At 42.8% G+C, this 19,055-nt stretch overlaps 2 long non-coding RNA genes across 2 annotated transcripts in view; one reads left to right on the forward strand and one right to left on the reverse strand.

The window, feature by feature from the left end:
* LOC142818835 (uncharacterized) overlaps positions 1–2,344 on the reverse strand; it is a 68,451-nt gene extending 66,107 nt beyond the window's left edge. The window contains exon 1 of the long non-coding RNA XR_012896487.1: positions 2,125–2,344. This is a non-coding gene — a long non-coding RNA (uncharacterized LOC142818835). The remainder of the gene's footprint in view (positions 1–2,124) is intronic.
* Positions 2,330–19,055, forward strand: part of LOC112546296 (uncharacterized) — a 174,943-nt gene continuing 158,217 nt past the window's right edge. The window contains exons 1-2 of the long non-coding RNA XR_012896491.1: positions 2,330–2,411; positions 6,303–6,389. This is a non-coding gene — a long non-coding RNA (uncharacterized LOC112546296). The remainder of the gene's footprint in view (positions 2,412–6,302; positions 6,390–19,055) is intronic.

The raw sequence follows: 19,055 nt of genomic DNA on the forward strand, positions 1-19,055 counted from the left end.
TACTATATAGCATAAAACCTCAGTGGTATTCAGCCTGCCTTTTCTAACCAGCTATTCATGAGCTCCTGCTTATAGTTAAATCCCCTTTGGCATACATGTAACCAGTGACAATGGGGCTTGTCATGAATAGAGGGAAATAAGGACTTTCTCAAAATCCAAATTCAGTAGCTTGCTTACTCTCCTGAGCCATTAGAACAAGTGAAGCTCTACTAGTCTCCAAAACCAAATGTCTTGTTGGTTGTTTAACCAGCCCCAGCAATGGACAGCAAGTTGCCAGGACTCAATCGAACAAGATATTAGCACTGAAGCAAATAATAAGCAGTATTAACCGAGAGGCAAGACATTCTATTAAAGCAAAATGTTTCAGGTTAATTTCCAGTAACACCATTAGTTGAGATCAGGTTAACTTGGGCACAGAGGGAGAGGGGGGCAGAAGGTGAGAAAAAACACTTTTGATGAAGTTTAAAACAAAAAACAATCTGTGTTAAGGTCTTTTGTGGGGAGGCGGGTTGGTTTTGGAAGAGTAAGACACTCTCTCTAAACAAATAAGGGATTACTTCAACATTTGTCCTGCATCCAACATATAACGCTATTTTCTTTCATCCGGATTCACTTCTTAAACCATAATTCCAGAAGAGCAGAAACATAACCAAGTGTATTTTGTTGTACAATGTACAAAAATATTTAAAAGCCTCATAAGACTTCTCAAATTCAAGCTTGCTAATTTTATTGTTCTTTCAGGGAAAATACATATATGTATTTTGGATTCCTTGTGCTTTAGACATGTTTAAATTGTTTTGATGACTGTTAATAGAATTTATCTCACTGCTTTTAACCATGAGAACTTTTTAAGATGGGAAAGGTTCAAAAAGCTTAAGTTTGTACATTCATTTAAAGCTAAAATACTGCACAGCTAAGGCAGAATCATTGTATTCTCTCTCTGTCTCTACCCCCACCCCTTCATACTCCATTCTCCTATTTAATCCCTTTCCGTTCTCAATTTAAAGCTCATTCTGCTTTGTTGGCATCTCATCTACTTTTTGGGGGGAGGTAGAACAAACAAACAAAAAAGAACAAGAGCAATTGGCCTCTACCCTTGTTAAAAACACAAGTGGACAGCAAGCTTTCTTCTGGCATTGCCTTTCAAAGCCCATGCCGCAGTCAGCATATTGAATATTTAATGTCCTGATGAGCATTTCCACCTGCTGACACAGGCAAAGTGACAGAACAATACACGCACTGGAACAAGATCATCAATTGACTCCCTGGTCAGTCTGCCATGTCAGGCATTTAAACAAATTTCTGTCTGTCCTTCTCTCCCCCCCCCCCTTTTTTTTTGAAAACATTGGATCACACATTGTTCCATTGAGAATGATCCCCACCTGAAATACATACTTCTTTACATTCCATAGCTTGCCAGGTTCATATGGGCATATAAAGAAGTATGTTTCTCAAGCAGGTAGTTTCAATATGTGCATTTATGTGTTCACAGGAGAAAATAGTGCTGATTCAGAATTCACATCCCAAGAGTGCTCAGTTAAGGCTGAATTTAAAATAGCAGAGTTTCTCTTTCCTCCAGCCCCTATACAGCAACTCACACACACACACACACTTTTCCCCACTTCAGACTAATCTCCAATAATCCACAGCTGTTCCTCTGTAGGTGTCTGATTTTTGTCACCGAGACCAGAAATGGACACTACGTTGGACAAAAAACTCCGAGCAATCTGGCCATTTGCCCCGAGAGTGCTTCTTTTTCACAAAAATGGGGAGGGGGAGTTTGTGAAAGAAAATAAAATCCCATTCAGTTCACCTGAAAAGTAGATATTTCATTTGAAATCCGAAACTTTCAGTAATAAAAAAATCAGACAATTACCCAGCTCTTACTGGAGGGATTTCTTTTCTCCCCCCGCCACCCCCCAAGCTATTAGGAAAAAAGAGACTCCAGTGCTGTTCTCAAATTTGGGGTACACATCACCTCAAAAAAATCAACGGTCTGGCAAAAAATCAACACCAAGCTTGCCTGATCCATTTGTCAGGGTTAGCAAAGTCATCAGTTACAGACAAAGATTTGCTTTTGTCAATTAGTTGGGGTTAAAGCAGAAGAAAATGAAATGATCTTACCTGGAGAGTCCAGAGATTTTTCCTTTGTAGGTCATTGTACGTGAAACACTGCCTTGCAGATGCGAAACCCGAAAAGAATGGACATGCCTTTTTGGGGGTTTGGGATTTGGGGTTTTTAAAATTATTTTTAAATGTCATCCAGTTGAACTCCATGACAGCTGAGGATGCCTGTGCCATACCTGCATATATGCAAAATAAAAAACAGAACGGGGCAGCCAAAGCTAGTTGCCAGGAAGCACAGGCCGGAGTGGAAGTCTGCGAGTTACTCCTCAAGCACTCCTCTGCAGGTGGGTGGGGTGCATGTGTGTGTGTACAGCTCTTTCTCCAGTTGCATTAGTCAGTCAGCCTCTTTTTTTTTCCTTTCTCTCTCTCTCTCTCTTCTCCCTCATTGCCTCACAGCCGCTGTGAGCTTTAAAGCTCCCTGAACAATGTGGTCCGAGTGGCACTGCTGAAAATGATGATTGTACTGAATACGAGACTATTATAGGCAGGCTTTAGGCATCAAGCAAACCAGGAGGTCACACGGGGCGCTTAATGCTCATTCAGCATTGCTGTAATGGTATGCTTAGCTTGTCCACTCACCTGCTTCGTTTGCCTGCTACCCCTAACCCGAGCCTGCAGATCAATACCAATTTACAGGCAAATGTAGAATGGCTGCCTGAGTGTTAATGAATTTTACCGTTTCTCACAGTCTTCTAATGAACCCTTTAAAGAGGGTTTAAGTAAACTTAGCAAGTGGCAAACTAAGCACTTTGGAATACTTAATTGTATCGATATTTTCCCACTGCTTTTCAGAATATAGCTGCAAACTGGGAAGTAAATATTTCCCAGTTCCCCGTCAACTTCCGTCGCCACCCAAAAGAAACAGAGAAGAAGTCCCACTATGTCAGTGTTTCTGCGGGTTAATGACTATGAAGCCCTGAAAGTGGCTTTACTCTTGTTGTGTTTCACTGCTCACATGCTTTAGCCCTGGTTTGGTTCTACCTCTTTTTTGATTGCTTTTGGTTGGTTTGGGTGATTTTATCACTTACTGTTATTTGTCTAATTTAAAGCCAGATTTCAACCTTTGGGGACTAAAGAGAAGAGATGTGGACCTGTGATACTATGCGAGTGCATGGAAGCAGTAAAAATTAAGTCAGGAGAGAGAACGGTTTAAATAGACACACCAATTGTGTGAGTGAAAGTCTGATTTCTCAAATTTCAGGAAGAATCAGACACCTAGGGAGTGATTTGCATGGATGAGACATTCAACTGAATTTTGTTATCACTTGTCCCAACAGCAGTAAATGGAAGTGTGGGAAGAAGGATGGTTACTTTATTTCTTTGACCTTTAAAACATTTGTAACTGACACACCATTAACTTTCCCTAAATAAATTTTGATGTCTGTTCTCCTGTACAGTACCAAACTTTTGCAGATGAATTGGCATCAACTAAAGGACAATAAGGAGAGTATTTCATAAGGTATTTTAAAGTTAAAGGGCTTAACCCTTTCTTATAATTAACGATTAGGAAAAGAACCCCTGTCCAATGACTTCTGAAAGTCAGGGCAAGTTTATCCATTCTTACTGAGTTTAACAAGTGGCAATTGCTTTTATATTAGTAACCTCTGAGTGAAAAGGTATTCAATTTTTTAAAATTTACTTTGCAGGTATTCATAGAAATTCGTGATTTCCAAAAATGCACCTTTTTAATTTTTTTTGGCATAGTAAAAAAAATCTGCTGCCCTATTTTACATTTTATCGGGTTTTATTGTGTTACTGGAGCCCCCATTTTCCTCACTCGTCTGAGCTGGTTTAGCTGTCTGTTGATACATTCAGAGTGGAAAATGTTGCATGCTAATTGGGGGCACACAAATCTTGGGAAAGGGAAATCCTAAACTGTTGGTGTCATTTGACAAAGGAAGAGTGCAGAGATGAGAAGCTGATGAAAGACAGCCTGAGCTAATGGAAGTGAAGCTAAATGTGGGAGGAGAGAGGATGAAGGGGTGGAGGATGACATGTGTTCACATTCACAGGGCTTTCCTCCTTCAATCCAGACTCAATGCACTTGTCCAGTCATTACAGAAATCTATCTGCAGCGGCTGGACAGCACAGAACTTTTTAGAGCTGCAAAGAATGGGAGGTGCAGGAGAAGGTCTTTATTCATGGGGGTAGACGGGAGAAGTGTGAAAGGAAGTTGAAATGAGGTAGAAGTTTGTGTTAGTTCCAGCCAAGCCCGCCTATGATCTGTTCTGTACAGTTAAGATTTAATTGAGTCACTTTACAAAAAAATTCTGAGGCAGAGACGACATCATCATTTAAGGAGCAATTAAAATGACAACACAAATCAAGGATTTCTGACTACACAATTACACATGACTGAAGAGTGTACAATTTCTAATACACACACAGAGACACAGGCATTCTATAGACACACAGATGTAATATATATTGTATTCACATAATATAAATTATATATTACATCTATTTATATGCTTTGTGTATGCAGTATCTCTCTATTGTGCATATAGATGTGTGTATATATACATCACAGCATCTATCATTATGTGTGTCTGCATGGGTGTGTTCATATATACACCACTATCATAAAAAATATAATGACCACAGTCAGCGTTTTGCTTCAGAAGCAAGAATAGTCAATTGGCACGTGAAGTGTAACCTGCATTTTAAATTCTTTGCAATGAAAATATAACTTCTCTTCTTTCTGATGTTCCTTTTTTGATTGTCCATAAACCACATATCTGTAATTAAATACCCGCTTCCCAGCATTTCAATGGTTAATCACCGCAGTGTTGAGATCATTGCGAGTTAGTGTAAGTTTAACCACATTTCAGCTTTGTTCTTGTTGGTATTATTTCAGCTCACAGCTACAAGGTATTACAAAAAAAAAAATTTCCCCCAGGTGTCATTAGCTAGCCCATCTCAGCATTAGGCATTTAAAAGCTGGTTTAACCTTGCAAAATGATTGCATGTCAAAGTTCTGACATTTCAGTTGAGATTATTCTAGTCCAGTGCTTGCTCTGCAGTTTTTTTTTAAAATGCGGAGTATACCACAGCAGAACAAGAAAGAAAAGGTCTCCTAACCCACCCCCCTATTGAAACACACATTCTGCACACACACACACAGTCCAGAGAGCAGAGACACACATTTAAGTCCCCGCACAAGTTTGAGGGGCATTAGCCAGGAAAGTGTTTAAAAACAAGCTGAGCCGGTTGCAGTTAAAAGAAAGACAGATAGGAGGGGGTGGGGGGAGAGAAGACATACCAGTTAGAAGATTCTGTTGCAGCAGTAGAGTCACCAGCCTTCTAGCTGAAAGCTGAATCAGCTTTCGAGAGTTAGGGATGCATAGAGGAGGGTCATGGAATCACAAGGTAATAATGCGCTTCATGCTGCAGCCGTCAGCCTTCTCCTTATAGCCAATCTCTAATGCAGGAAGGGAAAAAGAGCAGGCCCAGTAATAGTATTAGTCCTCACTTGGAGAAAAAAAAAAGATGAGGCACCCCCCCCCCCCCAACAAGCACCACTACAACTCAATCCCTCCTTCTGCATCGCAGGCTTAGTGGGGTGGGAGGAGGGAAGGAAAGGAGGGAGAGCTTTAAAGCTTACAGCGGAGGCGAAGAGACAGAGCTAGAGAGAGAGAGAGAGAGAGAGCATTGAAGAGCACAGGCAGAATAGAAGGGTGAAGCAGGAGGTAAGGAGAGGCAACCTTTCCTGTTCAGATTGCCGCACACCTTGATGCATAATGGCTGTGTCTGCAGAAGTCTCCCATCACCCGCCCTTCCTCTCACCTCCCCCCCACATATGTCCCTCCAAAGGGTCAGCCTGAGGTAGAGGTCAGGATGCAACCAAGAGCAGTCATGCAAAAAAAAAAAAAAAAAAAAAAAAGCGGGGCTGCACAGAGTCGGGGGGGCGGGGGGAAACCTCTGATCAGAAAACGAGTCCACCTTTCCAGTGCTTATATACCCAGCTAAGCATCTGAAACATGCACGCCCAAGCCTGTGGCCCCTTCTCATGCCATTGCCTCCCTGACCATATTTAGTCAACCATGGCAAAAAATAGCCTGTCAGCTGGAGACGGCCGAGCAGGGAGTATTTGGAGTTCAATCCCTTCTCTCAGCCCATTGACTACTAGTCCTGCAGGGGCCTGACTCTGGCTTTTTTTTTTTTTTAACCCTCAGCTATTTTTAGCTCCGCCAAATAGAGAACCCTCTCATCTTACCACTCTCTGCCTGCCCCAAGGTTTCACCAGGCCCAGACTATGTATGGTAAGTGCTGTTGTTGAGAGACAGAGACAGAGACCATGTTCATTCCGGAAGACCTTTGTCTCCCCTCAGGGCTTTTGGTTGCTGTTGTTTTTTGGTTGGGGGGGAAGGGAGGATGAGGTCAGTGTGGGATGGATTACCTATCTTCCCTTTGCTCCCTTTTTCCCTGCCTGGTGGAAACATACCTGGAAGAGGCGGCAGGGGAAAGAAGTGGAAAGGCTATTGATTCTTACCTTAAAGAGAGAAGAGCTGTGATTCAGAAGCACTGTGTTGTGCCAGACTGGGAGATCCCAGGCACTACACCAGCTAACTGCATCTCTAGTCTGAAACTTTCCAAGCTGCCTGTCCCCGAGGAGCATGCGCTCTCTGCTCCTTGTGTTGGCGAATGCAAATAAGCCCAACTTTAAGCCATGAAAAGTCACCCCCCGATGGGTGCCCTGTGAATGCATGTAATAACTGAACACACGGGTATCTCTTGGGGGTTTGTTCATGCTAGTTTTGGGCCCCAATGAAAAATCTTCACCCTTGTTAATTAAAAGTGAGGTACTTACACAAAATGTGAGCATGTTACATTCACTTGTGCTCTTGAAGTGAGGGAAGAAAGTGGGTGATCTTAGATTTCAGGGACTCTTACAAGGTCCAGCTTTAAAACAAAGTTGAGTGTGAGGATAACACCTGGTCACCTTGGGGAGAAAAAATAAATAACGATAAATGTGACTCTACTTGTTCTTAATGAATCTGACTTGTTTGCTTGCAAGCAAGGCCCCAGATCTGGGCTTCTCATTCATCTAATGATCCTTCTCCTCCCTCCCCTATGCACAATTACATTTCACTTAGCAGTTCTGTATAATTCAATCTCGGCCATAAAGAACATGCTACTTCTTCACACCCGAAATGGATCATAAAGGCTCCTATGGGATCACTCTTCTTGTGTGATTTGGAATTGAATGTGATAGCATCTCACAGGAATCCAACCCTGATGGGAGTGTGTGGGCAGATTCCAAAAACCATCCGTGCAAAAGTAGAAATGCACTTGTACATGTAGTCTGAGGGGCTCAACCCTGTAAGCTGCTGAACTACCTCTGAGGGTATGTCTACACTGCAGAGCTATTTTGGGATACTGGAGGTATCCCGAAATAGCTATTCTGTATCTATTGAAGCACCCCGTTATTTCAAAATAGATTTTGAAATAATGGGCAGCTTATTCCGACATCCCGGTAACCCTCATTCCACAAGGGTTATGGGACATTTCGAAATAGCACTTTATTTCAAAATTTGGCATAGTGTAGACAGCGCCAAATTACTAAATAAGCTATTTTGAAATAAGCTACACAATTTGCATAGCTTATTTTCAGCTAAGGGTGCTGTATAGATGCATCCTAAATGGGCTGAGAGAAATGATTGAACTAGACGCTAAGGGTGTGTCTACACAGCACCCTAAACTCAAAATAAGATACACATAAAATTGCGTATCTTATTTCAAATCTATTTAGAAATAGCTTATTTTGAAATTTGGTGTGTCTACACAGCAACAAATTTTGAAATAACATGTTATCTCAAGGCATCCTTTAACTCTCATGGAACAAGGGTTACCAGGATGGTAAAATAGTGTGCCCGTTATTTTGAAATATTTCAAAATAACAGGTGGCTTGTGTAGACATGGGGTATCTCTAGTATCCCGAAATAGCCATGCAGTTTAGACGTACCATGAGATGGCTGGCACCAGGCAGGACATATTTGGCACCTGCAATGCCAGGCCCCATATCTGGCCACGGGAAAAAGGGAACGAGGATCAGGTGACTTATCCCACCTTTTGTACATGATCATGATGACATCAGTGGCAATTTCTAACCTACTGGTAAATAAAAATATGTGCAATTAATAGTTCCCTGTAATGATCTAACAGTGTTAAAGGTTTGATAACCCATTTTATAGAAGCAGCAGAAACCTATAAGGTTATGTAGCAATTGTACAATGCTTTATATCATTGAGCCTAATGGATATCTCCCATTGATGCTATTGCTGAGAGGCTTATAAGAAAATACTAGTCAGAGGTTGTCATACTTGTGGGTAGCTGATGGCTTTTAACTTAACCTGCACTCACATGAACTGAGCTGAGCATCTTCTCTGAGGTCCTGAACATGCTGCCTATTGACTTCAGTGCTTGGTGGCTCACCGAGTCAGGCTCAAAAGCATTTCCTCCTGAGGAACCCATTTCATTCAGAAGTGAACTATCAGTTAGAATGTGAGGGACAAGTTATACAGGGTCAAAAGCTCTAAGTCGCATTAATGCAGCATCATTGCTTTCAGGTGGCTTGTGCCATAAAGGAGAGACTAACGTGCGTGGCTGACGAATCCCTTCAAATCCAAAGGCTCACCCTCTGGCTGCCAACCTGCAAGCTGCAGCGAGGGATTGCCCTGGCGTTAGACTATCCCTGTGTGGTATAAAGCTCATCACCACCTGCTTTCAGGGTCCCCAAGAGAGGGATATAGGGCAGCAACCAAGGAGCAGGACTACAGGACTCCTCCCCTGACAATCCTGAGATGGCAATGTCACTACTATCAGTGTGATGTAGAACATCCCCGAGGCTGCTCCAAGTTCTGCCATGGCCAGACTGGCCCCAAGCCAGCCACAAGGTTGGGGAAGTACAAGAGGCTCCTTTCTCCCACCTTTCCTGTCAGGCCTTAATCAAAGAGCGCTCAACAGGATGTGAGGATCCGACCCTAAGGCCATGTCTACACGGCAGGGCAAAAGATAAATTAAGCTTCACAACTTCAGCTACGTCAATTGAGTAGCTGAAGTCGAAACAGCTTAATTTGGCTTTTGGTGCTGTCTACGCAGCAAGAAGTCGAAGGACAAGCACTCTTCCTTCGACTTCCCTTACTCCTCATGAAATGAGGGTGACAGGAGTTAGAGTAAGAAGTCCTGCAGCTCGACATTATTTCGAAATAAATCAATTATTCTGAAATAACACTGCTGTGTAGACGTACTTGAGTATTTCTAGCAATACTGAGAGAGAAGGATTCTCAAACCCTCCATCCGCCCCTTAACACACACACAATAGTCTGTGGGTAGATTTTAACTAGGAAATATATTTTTTGATGTCCCCAGCTGCACGCAAGATTCAAAAGCTGGCTAGGAACTGTATAGCATCTGCTCTGAGGGGCAAAATTAGTGTAGCCTTTGCAAAGGAAAAACCAACACAGCTCTGTAAGCTGTGGAAATCTCTTGGTGCCTCTCCACAGGTTGCCAGGGAGAGAGGATGAGGGCAGTCCAGGGTTGTGCACGGCTTAAGAACATAAGAACGTCCATACTGTGTCAGACCAAAGGTCCATCTAGCCCAGTATCCTGCCTTCTGACAGTGGCCAATGCCAGATGCCCCAGAGGGAGTGAACTGAACAGGTAATCATCAAGTGATCCCTATCCTGTCACCCATTTCCAGCCCCTGAAAAACAGAGGCTAGAGACACCATTCCTACCCATTCTGGCTAATAAGTAGTGATGGGCCTATCCTCCATTAATTTATCTAGCTCTTTTTTGAACTCTGCTAAAGTCCTGGTCTTCACAACATCCTCTGGCAAGGAGTTCCACGGGCTGACTGTGCACTGCATGAAGAAATACTTCCTTTTGTTTGTTTTAAACTTGGTGACCCCTAGTTCGTATGTTATGGAAACAAGTAAATAACTTCCTTATTCACTTTCTCCATAGCTGCCATGATTTTATAAACCTCTATCATATCCCCCTTAGAACCATTAGGCCAAAACACATGGGTTTCCTAGCGCATAGGGGAGGAAGTGAGCTAAATTTGTTGTGGTTTTCTCCTTCCCCTTCTATTATTACATAGTGTCATCGACTGTCTGGGAACATATCACTGTCCAATTGAGTCTAAAGTACGTTTTCCCAGTGCTGGTCTTATATGAATAAAAGCCATTCCTCTGAAATTGTCAAGACCCCTTCCCATTGACAATTATAAACATCAAAACCAAAGAGATTTTTGTCCAAAACTCCAACCCAAACTGATACAAAGTTTTGTAAACTCTCTGGTCATGTTCACCACTTGAGATCACTCATTTCTGTACAGCTATGATAAACATCACAAGTGATAAGAAAGGTTGTTCTCCTGCTTTTTTTCAGCCCAATGCAGATGCATAAAATAGACAAAATCCCACGAAAGAGAGTGCTTTCATCAAACCTCCATCCTAATCTTACAGACTCATTTAATACTAGTTTTATATAGAATCATAGAACTGGAAGAGACCTCAGAAGGTCATCAAGTCCAGCCCCCTGCTCTAGGCAGGACCAATTCTCCATTAAAAGTAAGGTGAGGTTTCTTGAAGACTAGTGGCCGTTTGGCAGCTGGGGCTCAGATGGCTGGAACCTGCTGTGGGCACACCACTCAAACTTCTGAGGCTGAGAACACACCCTCATGCCATGAACTGCAGCAAATATTTAATAGAGCGGGGCCCCAAACAAATCCCTAAAGCAAAGGCACACATGATTTTGGAGTGTACAGAATCCTTCCTAGGGTCGTTCAGTGATGACGGGGTCCAGGCTGCCCAGCTGGCAGGTGCTCCAAGGTTCTGCATGGCTCTGGGGGCCGCAGAAGTGTGCTTGCCTGCTGCCCCCTTGTGGTTATTCTGGGGTATAAATCTCCCTGCTATCACAGCCCTCCCTTTCAGTTTGATGAAGAGCAATCACATTCCACACACATCCCGTTGTCCTGGCACAACCAAACCCATACTACGCTTTAAATCAGTGTTTCTCAATCAGTGGTACGAGTACCCTCAGGGGTACTCGAGAGAAGTGTGGTGGGGGGACATCAACACAACTGAAATTTGGAGACAATTGAATTTTTGTTTTAAGTTTTACAGCACTTTATTATATTTGTACTTTTTACACCCAAAAATTTCATCGCCTGCCTGACTATGATTAAGTTGTTTAAACAAATGTGTTGCAATGGTAGAAAAAAAATTATGTGTCTGAAAACTCTAGGTACTGAGGGTACTTATAACTTTCTTTTTAAAGGAGCTTATAATTTTTTTTTAAAAGGGGTACTTTATAAAAAAAAGGTTAAGAAACATTTCTTTAAATCATGATAAGAGTAAGCTGCATACAAAATTTGGTGATCCTAGCTCTTACCATTTAGGAGGAATTCTTGAACAAACAGACTCACAGACAGATGGCCATTCAGACAGACGCACAAATCCTCTCAAATATATGGTAGATATAACTCCTTTAACCAAAGAACCTTCAGTGAGAAATACAGCAGAATGCGAAAGTGAAAAAAATTCAGGACTTTGAGAGACACTGCAGTATTCTAAAACAAAATACAAGATGTTACTTTAAAAGAAGAAGAGTTTGGCATTTTTTAATGTATGTAACTGGCTGCTAAATACTGTGTGGTAAAACCAAAAGAACCTAGTAGAAAGCTGCAGACATTTCCCTTGGAATCCAAATATACCAATCTTTGCGAATCCTTGCAGCTCAAAAGCTGTTAATGGTTTGCTTCCTTTTAATAATGGCAGATTGGAAAAAAAGATAAGATTAATAAAAAAGGATCCCTCCTCAAGCCACCTTGCAGCATGTGTGAAGTGAAAAGTTAGGTAATAACAGCTCCTTTAGAAGCTTTTATAGTACATTATTGTGCCCATCTATAAAATTGTGTTGTGCCCATCTATAATATTGTGCCCATCTATAAAAAGGGGAATAAGAACAACCCAGGAAACTACAGACCGATCAGTTTAACGTCTGTCCCAGGGAAGATAATGGAGCAGGTAATTAAGGAAATCATATGCAAACACTTGGAAGGTAATAAAGTGATAGGGAATAGCCAGCATGGGTTTGTGAAGAACAAGTCATGCCAAACTAATCTGATAGCTTTCTTTGATAGGATAACGAACCTTGTGGATAAGGGAGAAGCAGTGGATGTCATATACCTAGACTTTAGTAAGGCATTTGATACGGTCTCACATGATATTCTTATTGATAAACTAGGCAAATATAACTTAGATAGGGCCACGATAAGGTGGGTGCATAATTGGCTGGATAACCGTAGTCAGAGAGTTGTTGTTAACGGTGCTAAATCCTGCTGGAAAGGGATAACAAGTGGAGTTCCGCAAGGGTCTGGTTTGGGACACGTACTGTTCAATATCTTCATCAATGATGTAGATATTGGGATAGAGAGTACGCTTATTAAGTTTGCAGATGATACCAAACTGTGTGGGGTTGCGACTTCTTTGGAGGATAGGGACATAATTCAAAATGACCTTAGCAAGTTAGAGAAATGGTCAGAGGTAAACAGGATGAAGTTTAATAAAGAGAAATGCAAAGTGCTCCACTTAGGAAGGAACAATCAGTTCCATACATACAAGATGGGAAGCGACTGTCTAGGAAGGAGCATGGCAGAAAGGGATCTAGGGGTCATAGTGGACCACAAGTTGAATATGAGTCAACAGTGTGATGCTGTTGCAAAAAAAGCAAATATGATTCTAGGTTGTATCAACAGGTGTGTTGTAAGTGATGAGCAAAACTCGTGAAGTCATTCTGCCGCTCTACTCTGCACTAGTTAGGCCTCAGCTGGAGTACTGTGTCCAGTTCTGGGCGCCACATTTCAAGAAAGATGTGGAGAAATTGGAAAGAGTACAGAGAAGAGCTACAAGAATGATTAAAGGTCTAGAGAACATGACCTATGAAGTCAGGCTTCATGAACTGGGCTTGTTTAGTTTGGAAAAAAGAAGATTAAGGGGGGACATGATAGCAGTTTTCAAATATCTAAAAGGGTGTCAGAAGGAGGAAGGAGAAAATTTGTTCCTCTTGGTTTCTGAGGACAGGACAAGGAGTAATGGGCTTAAAGTGCCGCAAGGGAGGTTTAGATTGGACATTAGGAAAAAATTCCTAACTGTCAGGGTGGTCAAATATTGGAATAAATTGCCAAGGGAGGTGGTGGAATCTCCCTCTCTGGAGATATTTAAGAACAGGTTAGATAGACATCTGTCAGGGATGGTGTAGTCAGAGCTTGGTCCTGCCTTGAGGGCGGGGGGCTGGACTCGATGACCTCTCGAGGTCCCTTCCAGTCCTATGATTCTATGATTAGGCAAACACAGGGGATGTTACAGACTTTTTAAAAAAGCTGATTATATAAAAAAGCATGTATAGTTTCCTAAAATATAATAATCATCAGAAAATACATACAATTGACCCACTAGCAACAAACATTACTGATTTTGAAATCTGTGAGCCAAATTGTTAGTTCTAGCCAAAGCAGAGATAAGGTGTTTTTCTTCATTGTATGAAAGAGAAAAACATTTAAGGTGTGTCTACACAGCACGCTTATTTCAAAATAAGTTATTTTGGAATTTTTATTCCAAAATAGCTTATTTTGAAATAGCACGTCTACACTACAGAGAAGCCTCAAAATTAGTCTAAGGCAGGCTTCCCTAATGTGGACATGATACCTTGATTAAGAGCCCCAAGAGGCACTGGGGAATAATTAGTTTGAATGGCCCTGGGAGGAGTTATTTCGAAATAGCAGTGGCGCATCCACACTTCAGCTGTTTCGAAATAGCTATTTTGTAAGAGGCATTATTCCTCGTAGAATGTGGTTTACAGAAGTTGGAATAAGTCATCCGTTATTCTGAATTTATTTCAAAATAATGGTATTGCTGTGTAGACGATCGCATTGTTATTTTGAAATAACTGTGTTGTGTAGATGCACCCTTAGTGATTTTGTTCTTTTTTAATGAAAAAGAAAGGCAAAGGTTTTGGCTTGGATTCACAGAGAAAGGTCATTTTAAAAAATATAGTCCAGGTTTTGATGCACAGTTGTATGCAAAAAGAACACCTAACTTATGTTTGGCGTTACCATGATTACATGGACAAATCAGGGCATGGATGTGCCTTGTCATTTGTGTATTGACTTCTTTGGTTACCATAAACAATTGCAATAACTGAATGTCATCATAGTGGGAATTGCAGCCTCAGCTTTCATGCGGGGGTAAGACTCTAGAATCCCAGTGATATTGCCTCTCATGTTGCCCCTGATATTGGTGCCTCCGATGTGAAATCATACTCCTTCCCAACACAGGCAGAAAGCTTTCAAGATTATGGTATAACTTAAAAAACAATGAATAATCTAGCAACACCTTAAAGACTAACAAAACATGTAGATGGTATCATGAACTTTTGTGGGTACAACCCACTTCTTCAGATGACTGGAGTATTAAAAGTCCAGATCCAAGAATAAATAGGAGAGGGTGAGGGGGGAGGTATGGCACAGACAGTCAAAACAATGGATGCTAAGGGACAAATCAAGACTACGTAGTAATGGCCCCCCTATTCTGCTCTCTCCCTCATTTGTCTGGGACACAATCCATGTCTGTCCATAGGTCTGAAGATGCCTGAAAAAAGACACATAGAAATGAGAATCAAAAGTACCTGTTTGTTTTATTAAGGAGAGAAGGGAACAGCTTTGCTAAGTAGACTTGGCCATGTTCAGTGGTATGGTGGTCACCCTATTTGACCATGCTGGACACATCCTGCTGGAGCTTGTAAACTCCTGCAAAATAATAGAATCCACAATATGTCTTGCATTTCTGCCCATAAGTTGGGCATTCTCAAGGTTTGTGTCAGTTCCCAGGGCATATGCAGCAGTTCACCTTTTTTCTTTGGACTCTGACTTTTGAACTTGACTGTTTCCAGTGACAGCACAGGGCACCTCAAACACTAACACTGTGGGTAAGTTATTGCTGTCTCATAATTAAATGGGGTTGTGTGTTTAAGTGAACTTTTTACTACGTTTTGGCTTGGAAGAGAAAATACGCTGCGAGGGTCTGTGCCATTAAGGGCTCATGTTTCCAGACAGAGTCTGGGTAGGATGCTGCAAAACACCAGTGCACAGCCAGCTGGAACCAAACTCAGAATAAAACAGATTTCCTGCAAGCTCCCTAAACACTGAATGATGACCAACGACAACAGAGTCTGGGTGTCGCACAGGATCTTAAATTAAGACACTGAGACTTGACAGTCATGTGTGTAACCGAGAGCATTAGAGTACCATTTGCAGGCATGACGTAGTAACCTAACATTTTCAATTAGAGTTAAGTGCTCCTAAGTCAGCGATGGACAACCTAGGCTAGTGAGTGGGCAGCATGGGTGATCTCCTTCACCTCCATGGACCACAAGATTGTCATAACCAAGACGGTCTCCTGGGTAGGGTAGTTTTGTTAATTGTGCTTGCATGCCTAGAATTATCAGCGGTGTGCTGATGGAACCATAGGAGCATTTTGATTGGCTGCCGAATGAGTGTACAGCTCTCACAGTCAATGTTATTACAGTCCCCACACACCTCACTTCACATGTGCCCTGGCTTTATGTGGGTGTCATTGTAGTAATACTAGTAGGGAAAAAACTACACAGATGGAAACCAGCGGAATCTAACCCATCCTCACAAAAACCAGGGCAGTAAGTAAGGGTATGTCTACACTACCCCGCTAGTTCGAACTAGCGGGGTAATGTATGCATACCGAACTTGCTAATGAAGCCCGGGATTTGAATTTCCCGGGCTTCATTAGCATAAAGCCGGCTCCGCCATTTTTAAAAGCCGGCTAGTGCGAACCCCGTGCCGCGCGGCTACACGCGGCACGGGCTAGATAGTTCGAACTACGTAGCCATTCCGATCTATCTGTACACCTCGTTCCACAAGGCGTACAGATAGTTCGGAATAACTACGTAGTTCGAACTATCTAGCCCGTGCTGCGTGTAGCCGCGCGGCACGGGGTTCGCACTAGCCGGCTTTTAAAAATGGCGGAGCCGGCTTTATGCTAATGAAGCCTGGGAAATTCAAATCCCGGGCTTCATTAGCAAGTTTGGTATGCATACATTACCCCGTTAGTTCGAACTAGCGGGGTAGTGTAGACATACCCTAACTGTGTATGGGCAGTGGTAAACAAAATGTCTTGTGGGTCACGCATACATCTCCAATGGGCTGTAAGATGCTCACACTGTCCTAAGTGCTTAAATCACTTGGAAAATAGGACTTAGTCTCTAAGTCACATAGGCATTTTTGAAAATTGTATCCCTGTTGACCACAACCCCATGTGGGACTATTCCAAACTCCTAAAATCCCATCCCTGTGTGCATTGAAAATCTCTGGAAAGGCTATGAATACCAAGGGGTCTAAGGCCATATTGAAATGCAGCTCCACCACCAGGATGCACCTTCAGATGTACATGTGTAACCCTTCCACTGGGCAGGCCTGGCAGCAACCAGGGTCGGGTTCAATACCTAGGGGTCCATCTCTCACAGAACCAACTCGAGCCCCCACCCAGTAGCCTGGGAAATTCACACACCCCTGGGCACCTCTGAGAGGCAATGCTTCCCCACTTGCAAGCACAGAGTCCGAGTGTCGAAAAGAAACTTTTAATAAAAGAGAGAGAGAAGTCACATGGCATTATCTTGGGAAAATACCACAAATAGAGTTCGTAGCCTCCTCCCCCCCGAGTAACTGTCCCAGCTCAAAAGGATTGAGCAATGTCTTTTGCCTCTCAGACTCACCAGTCCAACAAGGTAAGGGTTCTGTTCACTTACTCAAACTTTCTCCGTACCCCATGTCAAATGCCCCACTTGCAGCTCTGTCCAGTCAGTGCAGACCCTAACACATCATCCTGATGACTCTACTCCTTGAGCCTGAGGGTATGCCACCTTCGTGCTGCTCCTACTGGCTGCCTGACGGTCATTCCTGCCAGCCGCTCTGCTGGCCGCCTGCCGCCGTTCCTACCAGCCGCCCGCCAGTCATCCCCGGCAGCCACACCACTGGTCGCCCACCAGTCACTCCTGTCAGCCTCTCCATTGGGTCTGGCTTCTGGCCAAACCAGTGATTTCAGCTCTTTAGCCACCACCTAGGCTGGCAAAAGATTCGAGCTTCCACTGGACTAGCAAAAAAACTCCTCTGTCCTTAAAACCAGGGGAAAAGGGGTAGGTTGAGCCAATCTTACAGCTCACACCTGGCAGGCATGAAGCAGGCTGACTCAAGCCCTTTCCCCCCCAACTCAGTTCACTCAACTCTGGAAGGGGGAGGCTTGTTCCTCTAAGACCTCTTACAATGATGGTGTCTCTCCTGCAAGCACTGGTGTCATATTTTACAGTTCCCACATTTAGGGGTAACATGATTTGTGACCCTCCACAACAGCCCCAAATTAGTTACAATACACCACATTCTATTCCAACACTGATCCTCCATCAGCCCTGGCTGAATTGGATTTACATAGCCACACCTAGGATTCCTTCCCCTTACTGACATGAGCTGTATTTACATATCAACAGCTAACAGTTAATTATCTTGAAGAGCTAAACAATTGGAGTGAGCATACCCACCCCCAGGGCAGCTCTCTCCTTTTAGCTGGCTGATAGCAAGCAGAAATTCAGCCCCGTCTTACACATGCATGTATCAGGTCTGTGTGAAACGCTTCGAATTTTGATTTGTATGGAACAGGTGAGTCAAAATGTTTAGCACCCCCTTTTGGATTAGCCCGAGAGTGGTGTTTCTGCAGAGAGGATAAAACAAGTGTTAAGCATTCATTCACGCTAATCACAATTATTAGTAGCCAAATTAATGATGCTTAGCTCTTCAAAGTGCTGCACAAACACTAACCCATCCTCACAAAAGCCAGGGCAATAAGTAACTGTACATGATCATACCCATTTTACAGTTGAAGAAACAAAGGCAGCATAGATGATTGCTTTGTCCAAGACACCCCAGTGAACTAGTGTCACAGCTGGAATTAGAACTGACTTTCAAGCCACTGCTTAGGGCAGTAGAACATGCTGCCTCTCTGCAGCTTTTCAAATACGTTCTGTAGATTTGCAAGACAGTCAGCAGCAGCTTGCTGTTGGCTGATGGAATTGTGACACTAGAGATAACAGTCTAGTCTTATGCAGTTGACTTTGATTCATTCACACGTTGTGATCATTTTACTTAATATGATGAAAAAGGATTCCGTTTTTTTTCTTTACATTTCAAAAGGCATGAAATTCTGGCTTCTGATGATATCCCAATTGTCAAATAAGACTTTCACGAGCTGGCAGGAAGATATTTTCAGTAACTCTTTATATACTCAAAAGAGCATGTTGTTTGTGAAAATATACAGGTTGAACCTCTCTAATCCGGCACTCTCTGGTCTGGCAACTTCCATGGTCTGGCATGATTTTAGTTAGCCAGATGTCCACTTATCATGGGTATGGTCAAGTTTCACGTGGTCCCATATAGTTTGATTACAGCCACCAGTCTGGTGTCTCAGTGTTCTGTGCTGTTATTTAGCTCCAATTTATCCCCAAGGCCACATCTATACTTTAAGATGAGGTCGAATCTGTTTTGGTCGATTTCTCACCACCCGATTTTGCAAAACCAAAGGTCCATGTCCCTTCTGTGGGGAATAACTCAATGGACTCTGAAGTAGCACATTCCCCTCCCCCCCATTAGGGAGCCTGCCATCGACTTTGAGAGTGATGCACTGTGGGTATCTATCTCACAGTGCCTGCTCTGCTTTGCATTCTGGGTTATGCTCCTGGTGCATGCTCGGGCCAAAACTCTGCAGCGGGTGGTAATGAGTTCATGTCATCAGTGTCCCATCCTCTCCCTCCTTCTTGATTAAGAAACAGTCTTTCCTCACCCTT

The sequence above is a fragment of the Pelodiscus sinensis genome, chromosome 18, assembly GCF_049634645.1.
Source record: "Pelodiscus sinensis isolate JC-2024 chromosome 18, ASM4963464v1, whole genome shotgun sequence".
Lineage (NCBI taxonomy): Eukaryota > Metazoa > Chordata > Testudines > Trionychidae > Pelodiscus > Pelodiscus sinensis.